Below are 12,554 nucleotides of genomic sequence, written 5' to 3'. Positions count from 1 at the left end.
AATACTGACGGAGGTGTACGTGTGAATTATTTCTTGTTTTAGTATCTTGGCAAGTCTCACCATGGACCTATTACGTAATAGGTTCATGGTCTCACCCAGGGAGGCATATTTGAAGACGGTACCCTGTCAGAATGAAATTGATTTTCCTTGATTTCTCAGAAGTACAGTTTGAACATGGACCTATCTCGTAATAGGTCCATGGTTTGTAAATTTGTGAACAAATTTTTGGCATTTCTCCTATGTGTTTAGAATCGCATGAAAATCATAAGTCAGAAAAAATTGGAACCAGAGGGATTCGAACCTGCCATCTGCTGCTTGCCAGGCAGCGACTTAACCACCAGGCTATTCTGGTTCACGGGTAAGTCACAATGAACTGGAATACAAATACCCTCTATCCTCTACTTTCTGACTCATTAATATGCAAATGCCGTCCGCTGTGGATAGTAACTGAAGAGGCTTTAATAGGGGTAATAGTGATTTGTGAATTATTTTCGGCATTACTCCTTTGTGTTTAATATCGCATGCTCGATCTGTAATGAAAATCATAAGTCAGAAAAAAATTGGAAGCAGTGGGATTCAAACCTGTCATCTACTGCTTGCCAGGCAGCGCCTTAACCACCAGGCTATTCTGGTTCACGGCTAAATCATGATGAACTAGAATACAAATACCCTCTATCTACTTTTTGACTCATTAATATGCAAATGCCGTCCGCTGTGGACAATAGATAGTATTTAAATAAAGTGGTTTTAATAGGAGGTAGTAATGATTTGTGAACAAATTTTTGGCATTACTCCTTTGTGTTTAAGATCAGATGCCCGATCTGTAATGAAAATCATAAGTCAGAAAAAAATTGGAACCAGTGGGATTCGAACCTGTCATCTACTGCTTGCCGGGCAGCAACTCGACCACCAGGCTATTCTGGTTCATGGCTATATTGTCACAATAATTTGTTTATATTTTATAGTTCAGTTTGCATATAAAGTTGACCTGCTCTATCAAAGTCAAATAATCCTCCAAGTCAAAGCAAATTTCAGATCAGGGTCCCATAACAACACAAAGGTTAACGATTAAAGGGGAATCCTACCCAAATAAAACTTGTTTTTATGAGGAAAAGATAAATCAGACAAGTTGATAGGTGAAAGTTTGAACAATATTGTACAAACAACAAGAAAGTTATGAATTTTTAAAAGTTGTAAATATTGGTAATCACTATACCCATGGAGACTTCAAATTGGCCGCATATGGGATGTCATAGTGATGTAAGGCAAGGACTACTCTTCCATGTACTCCAATACATATTATGGCTAAACTGTCATTTTTCCCAAAAGTTTTATTTCAAATTATATTTTTTTCTTTCATGAGGACATACTACAATGTACTACCTGGGCTATATATTTAGATTACTGCCCCAGGGGAATGGGTACTTAGGAGAAAACCACAAATCCCTGATAATAAAGTACATGGCCTATGGGAAAGTTGTCCTTGCCCCTTGTCATAATTTACTTACACAGTTGCCAATTTGAAATCTACATAGTATTAGTGATCTCAGTTTTAAAGCAGCTATAACTTTCTCATTGCTTGTCCGATTTCTTTCAAACTTTCACCATTCTGTTTAATTTATTTTTCTCCTTCCCAACATATTTTATGGCCAAGGCTGGATTCCCCTTTAAATTATAGGCTTGATTTACACACTTGTACATTGTATTCATTGCAGTCAATCATTAAAAAACAGTTTTAAAATGATTGTTAAGCCTTGTGAAACAGGCCCAGATTCCACAAAGCATTATCACATTTACTTCTCTTAACCCTATCTAGGCCGGGGGGGCCTCGGAGACCCCCCCTCAACAAATCGCGCGATATTTTCGCCATGCGAAATTTTTTGACCGCGCCGCTCACGGACTTTTCACTTTCAAGTCTTGCGCAACTTTTGAGACCAATTTTGCGTCACCCGGGTACGTGGTTACGAAATTACGCAACACTATGTAAGTGCATGTCAGACCAAAAATAGCTCAAAAACGTGATTTCGTGTACTAAGTCAATGCAAATTGTGTCATCAACCAAAATTCATAAATGCATGATTCTTTTTAGTTTTGCTGGTCTGAATGTATTTATTTTATGATTTTTATGATCACAGAAGAGTCCCCAACAAATTTCATTGAAAAAAACAATGAAAAACAAAAGGTCGAAAAACCAAAGAAATACATAAGAAATTCCAAAAAAACAATATAATACATAAGAAAATGATTTGATATCGCAATTTTTGTCTCACCTGCTAAGCAGAGTGAGACTATAGGCGCCGCTTTTCCGACGGCGACGGCGGCATCAACATCAAATCTTAACCTGAGGTTAAGTTTTTGAAATGACATCATAACTTAGAAAGTATATGGACCTAGTTCATGAAACTTGGCCATAAGGTTAATCAAGTATTACTGAACATCCTATTAGAGTTTCATGTCACATGACCAAGTTCAAAGGTCATTTAGGGTCAATGAACTTAGACCATGTTGGAGGAATCAACATCGAAATCTTAACCTGAGGTTAAGTTTTTGAAATGTCTTCATAACTTAGAAAATATATGGACCTAGTTCATGAAACTTGGACATAAGGTTAATAAATTATCACTGAACATCCTGCGTGAGGTTTATGTCACATGACCAAGGTCAAAGGTCATTTAGGGTCAATGAACTTTGGCCGAATTGGGGGTATCTGTTGAATTCCCATCATAACTTTGAAAGTTTATGGATCTGATTCATGAAACATGGACATAATAGTAATCAAGCATCACTGAACATTTTGTGCAAGTTTCAGGTCTCATGATTAAGGTCAAAGGTCATTTAGGGTCAATGAACTTTGGCCGATTTGGGGGTATCTGTTGAATTACCATCATAACTTTGAAAATTTATTGGTCTAGTTCGTTAAAGGAGGTTTTGTATATGCGCTCTGTGTACGGTCAAAATGCGTTCAGTATACGCGCAGCGCGTTAGCAATATGTTATGTATTCGATGCAAGTTCGCTAGACTTTCACAAATTCTGACAAGAGTTGAGCGCACAACAACGCACTGGCTCTATTTTCCAATTTTCAATGCGCGGGTCGTGCGTCGGGCTATATGTGACCGGGCCTTAACTTGGACATTAGAGTAATCAAGTATCACTGAACATCCTGTGCGCATTTCACGTCACATGACCAAGGTCAAAGGTCAATGAATTTTGGCCGAATGGGGTGTAACTGTTGAATTACCATCGTAACTTTGAAAGTTTATGGATCTGATTCATGAATCTTGGACATAAAGAGTAATCAAGTATCATTGAACATCCTGTGTGAGTTTCAAGTCACATGATCAAGGTCAATGGTCATGTAAGGCCAATGAGCTTTAGCCATGTTCGGTTTTTTGTTGAATAACCATCATATCTCTGTAAGTTTATTGGTCTAGTTCATAAAAAGTGGACGTAAGAGTAACCATGTATCACTGAACATCTTGTGTGAGTTAGAGTAGTATTCAAAGTCAGCACTGCTGCTATATTGAACTGCATGATGCAGGTGAGATGGCCAGAGGCATTCCACTTGTTTTCATGTACACTTGCTAAGAACACCACAAAGAGTTTCTATCCCAAAAATTAGTACATTTGGAGCTTCATTTAAGGAGTTCCAGGAAAAATTATGATTGGCATACTAATTATGCATAAATTAGCATAATCACTTAATAGCAATTCGTATGAAATAAATCACTATGCAATCTTGTAGATTATGTCTCAGGCAACCTGCATGCCAATTTTCAGCGCGATCACACGGTTGACAGCCGAGATCTTAGGGGGGCCTGGGAGGCCCCCCCCCCCGGCCATATGAACTCCCAAAATTTTCATAAAGAGTTATAACTATTGGAACTTTGACATGCAATGGCAGCTACCATGGTAACCAGGCTCAGCAGCCAATTACAATCAAGGTTTCCATGGCAGCTACAATAATGGCAAAGTAACAACAGTTTATCCGCCAGCCCAGAAGATTCATTTAACCAAAAGCCGGATGATGATGATGACGGTGGTGGTGCAGGGGTTGATGGTGGTGGTGGTGATGATGGTGTTGGTGGTGATGGTGTTGGTGGTGGTGCTGGTGATGATGGTAATGGTGTTGATGATGGTGGTGGTGGTGGTCGTGGCGCTGGTGATGGTGTTGATGGTGCTGGTGATGGTGGTAATGGTGATGATGGTGTTGGTGGTTGTGATGGTGCTGGTGATGATGTTGTTGGTGGTGTTGATGGTGCTGGTGATGATGGTAATGGTGTTGATGATGGTGGTAATGGTGCTGGTGATGGTGGTGATGATGAACATGACACTAAAGGATTCAAAATAATTTGCCTCTATTCCTGACAAGAAAACAAACACTGAACAAAAGAGCAATACAGTCACGAATGACTTCATGTGAATTGGAACATTTACTTTGCATTTATAGCACAACATATGATTTTGTTTTTTTGATAGCACGTGACAAACATATTGAAAAAATTGATAAATTCTCTGATATTAAGATATACATTGTACAATATTAACAAATATACATATTATATATTCTTGGCATATGTTACACGTAATATACATCACAATATTTTCTAGATTCTAAAGTTTAAAGTCATACCTTAAAAAAAAATAATTAATTACAAAGCCACTTTGGCATGTGAAAATTTGTTCAATTTCGACACTCACTAGGTCACAAAACTATGAATTCAAATGCTCCAAAAATATTTCATGGGAAAATCAAATAATACATCCGACACTGAAAAGGACATCATATTCTTTTATAACAAAAGCTCTCCATCTTTTCCAATTATCTATATCTTATCATCAAGGTTGCCATTTTCATATCACCAGCACTGCAGGATTTATTTAATTATTTGTTTTTTTATTTTTTTTTTTTTAGTGCGAGGGGGGGGAGCAAGAATTTCACCTTTTCTGCAATTTACTTTGTGGTCAATGCAATTTTAGGACAAATGGTATTGGTAACAAAACATGGGGGCAGAATATAAATATTTATATAAAAAAAGGATGAACTAGCATCACCATGCTCCTCAAATAATGAAATATTTGAATTTGTACAATCAAACATTTCATGTACATGTATTTTAAGACGAATAACTAAAACTATGCTACTGGACAACTGAAAAGCAGTAATAAATGTCAGTTAGATACAACACTCTGACAAAGATAATTTGAATCATATCATTTAGGGGAAAAAAATTAGTTGTGATTGATTGGGCTGTAACTCTAATACTGCACTCACTTTGTTGAATAATGTTTTCTTTACCCAGGGTAGCCACTTCAGTTTGGAAACTGCTCTGCCAGCGGGCCCTACATACATGTACATGTAACATTAGATGTTATCATTACCCTTCTCCAATCTAAATGCTGAGCACCAAGCAAGTAGGTGGAAGGTCCCATTAAGTTTGAAAGTCTTTGGTGTGACCTGGCTGGGGATTGAACCCAAGACCTCCCATTCATGAGGTGGGCACTCTACCACTGAGCCACAATGCCTGATTGATATTTACAAGGGAAAGTTTTCATCTGCAAAACCGACACAAAACTAACACTGCAGCAGTGATCATTACAAACCGACCAGTGCTTTCAAGTTAGGTGTAAGTTCTGGTGTTGAGTGTTGGTGTTGGAAACACTATTAAAATTTTCTTCCATATCTCCCAGTACTTAGGTCCTGCTATATTACATGTAAGACTTGTCATAAGAAATGCAAAATTTCTTTTACAAACTTACTTTCACTGAATCAAACTGAATGTTTTCAGTAGCATTGAAAATATCTAAAATTGCATATATTTTTTGTTATAATAACAAGTTTCATGAATCAACCCCCTAATCCGAGTTTAAAAAATGATTCAAATCATATTACTGATTGCTTGACACCTTGTGAAGTTCATCCCTGGATCAGTTGCACTTTGAGTTTGGCGTTGTGCTGATATACATATCACAGTTCAAAACCAACATCAAAATGTGAACACCAAAAGGTCAACACCAAACTTAAATTCACCCAATGTCACTCTAGCTCTCTATAGTATTAGTACTGAATCAGGACCTTCTTAAATTAATCTAAAACAAAGTTTGAATGATGCAATTATAGCAATGATCAGTGGTTATATACACATGATATAGGATTATTAGTCATAACATTAAGACATCAATTTAAAATTAATTAGATGTATTATTATTATAAAAAAATAATCACTAAGTAAATATTTGTAGGGCAAAGTATAATGTGGCATTGTAAATAACAAAAAATCATGAAGTCTTTATCAAATCACACATGGTAAATCTACATGTATGTGTAAAGATATACTTTTGAATAACAAGTCGTAGATTGAGAAATGAAATCAATATTAAAATGAAATGTGGGATTTATTAGATTTACAACATAATAAGTGCATAATTAATATTCAAATAAAATGTAGGATTTTATGTGAATTCTGTATTAAATAATGAATTACAATATTCAGAATAGGAGAAACGGCCATGGCTACAAAACAAATGACTTTGAAAATTTGTTCACTGTACTCACAAGGATGAAGTATGGAAATTACTCTCATGATTTTTGAAAATGATCGAATACTCTTCATTTAGTTTATAATCATTTGTACCATCCCATTATGAACAATTGAATATACATATAGTTTGAACTCCGAAAACAAGAAGTAAATACTGATCAGGAATTTTAATGATAAATCTCACTACAGCAATTACCAAATTCAGCCATAGAGGACTGGGAAGGCAACGATCATTTCAGCAAATTGATGGTTGAGTTTTATCAACAGCTGTACAGAAATAAAGGTCTCTAATAATCACTATGCGGTCCTCAAATAGGTAAAAAATATATCATCATTCCCATTCTCCTTGTACTTGGCTTTGAAAGAATTAGAAAATGTAAAATTGAATGGAGAAATTGAAAATAAGCACAGTATGTTCAAATCCCAGCCATGGCGTAGTTTCCTTCAGCAAGAAATTTATCCACATTGCGCTGCACTCAACCCAGGTGAGGTGAATGGGTACCTGGCAGGAATTTATTCCTTGAAATGCCCCAGCGCTGTAAAAGGCTGCAGGGCTAAAGCCACGGTAATAATATCCAAGTCCTTTGGAAGCGCATAGAGACGTTATTTATAATGTGTTATGCGCTATACAAGAACTGTCTATTATTATTATTATTATGTGTTATTTTTGCTGCACACATGCTGTATAGGTTTACAAGTACATGTGCATACGGTTGAGGCCAGAAGTTTACATACAACCAGGAATTTCAAAGAAAAGTTGACATTTGCCAAACATAATAAAATTTACTGTATCATGACATCATATCATGACATTTCAGATTACACTTTTTGGTTCATTGTTGACATATCATGATAGTACATGTAATATATAAATCATAGATTTGACATTTATATATTTCTTTGGAACGAAAAATATGATAACAATAGAATACATTTAGCATGAATATTACTTTTCTTCAAAGAAAATTCCACCTTAAATATACTTTAACCCCAACGGCATCCCAATCATGTGAAAGAGATTAACACGCCTTTCATTTGATACCAAATTTGTCACGGTAGAATTTATATTTCTGAAGATATAGTAAATTTTACAATGTATGGCAAGCACACAAATTTCACTGAATTCCATGGGTGTATGCAAACTTTTGGCCTCAACTCTATATGTAACTCACAAATCAACTAATGCAAGCGCAAACATCTAGCTGAAAGTTTGTGAAGTGATATTCAGGACCTGAAAGTGGGTCTTGATTTAGAATTTTTTATTGTAAACATGAAAAGGATGCTCCAAAAATTCGCCCTCTATGGTTGAACCTGGTGCTTGCTGCAGGAAGAATCTCATAATACACATTTCGTCGCACGCACCACGAACCGTCCTCTCTGCGCACTTCGATGCGAAAGTTAAGCGCACTGTATCTATTCCACGAACCGTCCTCTCTGTTACGTTGCCCACTGTGGCGTAAATAACTAACTTCAAGAAAATATAAAGATACGGGATGAAACTTTGGAACCTGAACTTTTAAACGAAGACACTGGTAAATAATTTGCTCTAATTGTAGGTGCACTTATTGCTGGTTATAAAAAAACTTTTCTTTAAATGCGTTTTCTGCAAAAGTAACTTTCGCATCGATATGCGCAGAGAGGACGGTTCGTGGTGTGTGCAACGATTTCTGAACAATCCAATGTTCTTTGATACAATTTCAAGGCAAGAAAATACATTTTGTGATGATGACTGCATAAGACATGAGAAAATAACACTTTAAAAATGGTGCTCATAATAACACACAGTACATGTAGTTGTCATCCTGGGGGCGGTTTCACAAAGCTATTCGTAAGGCTAAGCATAACTTTACGGGTGACATATTCTTGAGATAAATGATACATCCTTATGTAGCTGACTTAGCATGGAATAACACACATTCCTGTCGTGTGTAAACTTTCGAACCGCTCTATGAAACAACTGAGCAGGTTTTGAGATCCCTGGTGATATTGGTGAAATACAAGTGCACTTGTATTAAATGCAAGTGTACTTGTTATATACTTGTGTAATTATACAAGGTTAAACTTAAAAATAAAAACATACTCAAACTTAAAGGGCAGGTCACAACAGAATATTCCTATTGAAAACTAACAATCCGATATTCTCCTCATATGCTTACATAATAAACATGACCTGTGATTGAGCGGAGAATTTGTAAGTAACACAAAACCAAAAATGCACGCTTCTACATCACAAACACAATCATAATACTCGAAGTGAATACAACTTTGTAGCATAATTTAATAGCATTGCAAACAACCATTTGAATCAATTCATGTGGTAATTTGTAGGTGATGATCTGAATAAACTCTGCACAACTAGTCTCACACATATGCAATACTGATTGGTTGCAAAGAGGTAATGAAATTTTCATCAAGCACATTTCATCTTCCTTCCTTGATAATGTTTTATTACAGAGCACATTAATTTTCAATAGTAAAGGGATGACACAGATGTTCATCCCCCCCATAAACAATAGATTCACTGCTTGAATTTACACCATTGGTTCTAAGCATGAATATCAGAAGTTTCGATAGTACAGCTTAATTACCATGGCCCGTATTCTGAAGTCGGATTTAACTTAAACTCAGGTTTGAAGTTGTGGTCTAAGTATGGGAAGCCAAAAGTATCAAAATTTTCATTAAGTTGTATGTTTCTTATGTTTACTCTTTCCTGATTCATCGATGGTGAAGACAATCATCTATTTATACTTCCTACACAATTATGAATGATTTGAGAGCCAAATGAGCTGAAGTATGATATCTTTATTGTTAGTGATTATGTAACAATTGGCTGTCCATACTTAAACCACAACTTTAACCCTGAGTTTAAGTTAAACCTGACTTCAGAATACGGGCCCATGGCTTTACCATACCTGCAGATTTTACACCTTGTGTTTCAAGAAATAAATTCCTACAAAGTCCAGGGCCCCCTCTTACAAAGAGTTGCGATTGAACCGATCAATCGCAACTATGGAAAGCCAGCAAAGTCATCATATAAAATGCATGGTGCAGACTTCCTTTTGTAATTTATTTTAGGGTGAAAAAATGCTCAAAAAAAGCCCTGGAAAATCCTCATCCATTGCCATATCCATTGTAGCAGATTTAAGCAGTAGGTTGTGATAAGAAACCCCCACTAATAATTTTTTTTCCTGGGGTGATAAAAGGGGGATACAGATAACGAAAAAGAGGCAAATACTGGCACACGTTAAAGAAATCACAGAATACTTTATACTCCTTTTCTTGGCATTCTTGAGTTTTGATACATTAAGAGGTAGTCCGCTTTGATTCGATACATGATTGTCATCTAAAATAAATTACAAAAGGAAGTCTGCACCAGACAGGTTTTGGTTTCATTTATAGATAGTGACACACATGTATATCTGTTAGTTAGAGTGATCAAAATAATCAGAACGAATGCCCCATGCTTCATTGTATACAAAAAATTACTGCAGTATGATTGTATTCAAACGATACTTTATTTAAAGTATTCTGAACTGAAGTCCGTATCAAATAGGCCATGTTAAAGTTCTGTGCTACTATAACGGGAAGCCAAGAATGTCATAAAGTTGTTATATTGTATGTTTCGTATGTTTTCTGTGCCTGCCCCATCCCCGTGCTTTATTGGTGAAGATTTTTTTTTTTAATAGCATTCCCAGAGTTATGAATGTATTGTCTAACAAATTGAACCTAAGTTGGTTCAACTCAACTGCCACTTTAAATCAAACCCGAATTTGTTATATGAATATTAGTTGGGTTGATATCATTGTACTTCAGGGGTAAATATCTTTTATATATATTTTATGATATCAGTAGTGTGATATGACAACATTAAGCAGGAAGGAATATTTGCCTTTGAACAAATAGCTTAAAAAACTTATAAATCATTGCCCTAAAAAGGAAAAGATATTTTTCCTTCTCACCAAAGTAATTCTCTTTGAGTACATATACATGTAGGTAATGATATGTAGACAAAAGAGAGTAAATTGTAGGCATAATATTAGAGATATCAAGAAATGATTTTCACAAAATGGGATACAAAGTGACCTTACAGTGTGACCAATTGTTCTGTGTTTGATCATGAAATTCCTGATGAATATAATGCAACATCACTGAATTATTGAGATGTGTCCAATACTGCTGCTACCTGAGCTAGTGGTTTTCTCAAAAGTGCATTAATCTAAACTGATTCAGAAATGAGTATAATGATAATAATTTACCTGCAAACATGATGCAACATAAAGTAGATGTGAATATAATACTTTGTTTTTTACTATACATTTGTTGAATAGTGATTTTAAAATAATATTTATTGAGACAAGTATCAAGGTTAGAGTATGACCTTAAACAAAACAAATGTGTCTTAAAAATCTACAGTGACAAAAATATTCATCATATTTTAGGCATTAAAGAGGTTAAAATGTGACCATTAACTATTCAAAATATTGTAAATTCAAAACTCTCAACCAATTCTGAATTCTCAGACAAGCTAAGCTCCATGCCTTAAAATTGTAACATCGACCTCATTTACACATACAAGTGAAAGCAGCGTGAGGCCGGTCTCATGCCAACTTGCACATACATGTATGTGGTAACACACAGTCAAGTAGACTGATGCCACCTTGATTTCGGTCCACCTCTGGAGGTACCTTGAGGGAGCCTTTGAGGCGGCGTGACGGCGCTTTCTTGTATGTGTAAACACAAAGCGGACTGAGGTTGGTTTTCGGGAGTCACGTGATCATTGGCTTGCGCAATAGTTGGGATACGTCATCATCTAGCTCAATTGTATTACCTCGGTATCACACGCTTTTAAGTGGCCCTGCCGCTGGCTGCCAAACCATATGGCCCGAATTCACAAAGGTGGTTTTGAAATCCCATGGTTGAGTCCATGGTTTATGTAGATTTCCTGTATAAATTACGCTTATTTTACCACACATATCAAGAAATGTCCAATGCTGATGAGCGCTTTTGTCACAGTGCGCCAAATTGATGCCTCTTACCATGGTTATCCATGTTATTTTATTCATGAGTTCACAGTTTCAAGAGGACTAATTACTCAAAACAGTGGATTCATGAATGAAATAGCGTATATAACCATGGCAACAGGCGTCAGTTTGGTGCACTGTGACAAAAGCGCGCATCAGCATCGGGTATTTTTTATACACGCGCCCGATACGCGCTAAATTAAGCGTAATTTAAACAAGAAATCTCCATAAACCATGGACTTAACCGTGGGTTTTCGAAACCACCTTTGTGAATTCGGGCCTAAGTGTAAATGGGTGTTTGTCAAGGCGCCTTCAAGGCGGCATCAAGCTGACCTTTCTGCTATGTGCAAACACACTTCGCAATTTTTTAGGAGGCGGCTTGACGCTGGCGTGAGGCCGATTCGGTTAATCCAGCCCATGTGTAAGTAGGGTCTAAGATGTAGTTCAGTTTGGCATGTGCTGAACTGGGCCCCGTCTCACAAACAGATTTCATTTGATCCAATCAACCACGGCTATGAAAAGCCAGCAACACCATCATCGAAAATGCATGTCTTATAAAAAAATCTTCAAGGAATGTTGTATATTTATTCATACATCCATCGTTGTCTTGACAATGCCTTGTGCTTTTCTTTGATTACAAAAGAACACTGTGCAAATTTCCTGGAGGAAAATTATGATGACATTGTTGGATTTCCATGTAGTTGAGGTTGATCAGACCAATTACAAGTCTTTGTAAGAAGGGACCCAAGACTGATATTTTTTTTGTACTTGATTCAGAGGTCACACACAAAAGACGAGCTTTGACTTTGTATGTGAAATCACAAGGAACGATTCCTTTCTACAATGTCACATACAAGACTGAAATACAGCATATTTGACCTTTATATCAGCAGGGCCCCATCTTACAAAGAGTTGCGATTGATCCGATCAATCACAACTATGGACGGCCAGCAACGTCAGCAACTATTATGCACGTTTGTTCAAAATATTTTG

This window comes from Lytechinus variegatus, chromosome 16, assembly GCF_018143015.1.
Source record: "Lytechinus variegatus isolate NC3 chromosome 16, Lvar_3.0, whole genome shotgun sequence".
Taxonomy (NCBI): Eukaryota; Metazoa; Echinodermata; class Echinoidea; order Temnopleuroida; family Toxopneustidae; genus Lytechinus; species Lytechinus variegatus.
Note: the sequence above shows the minus strand (reverse complement) of the source record.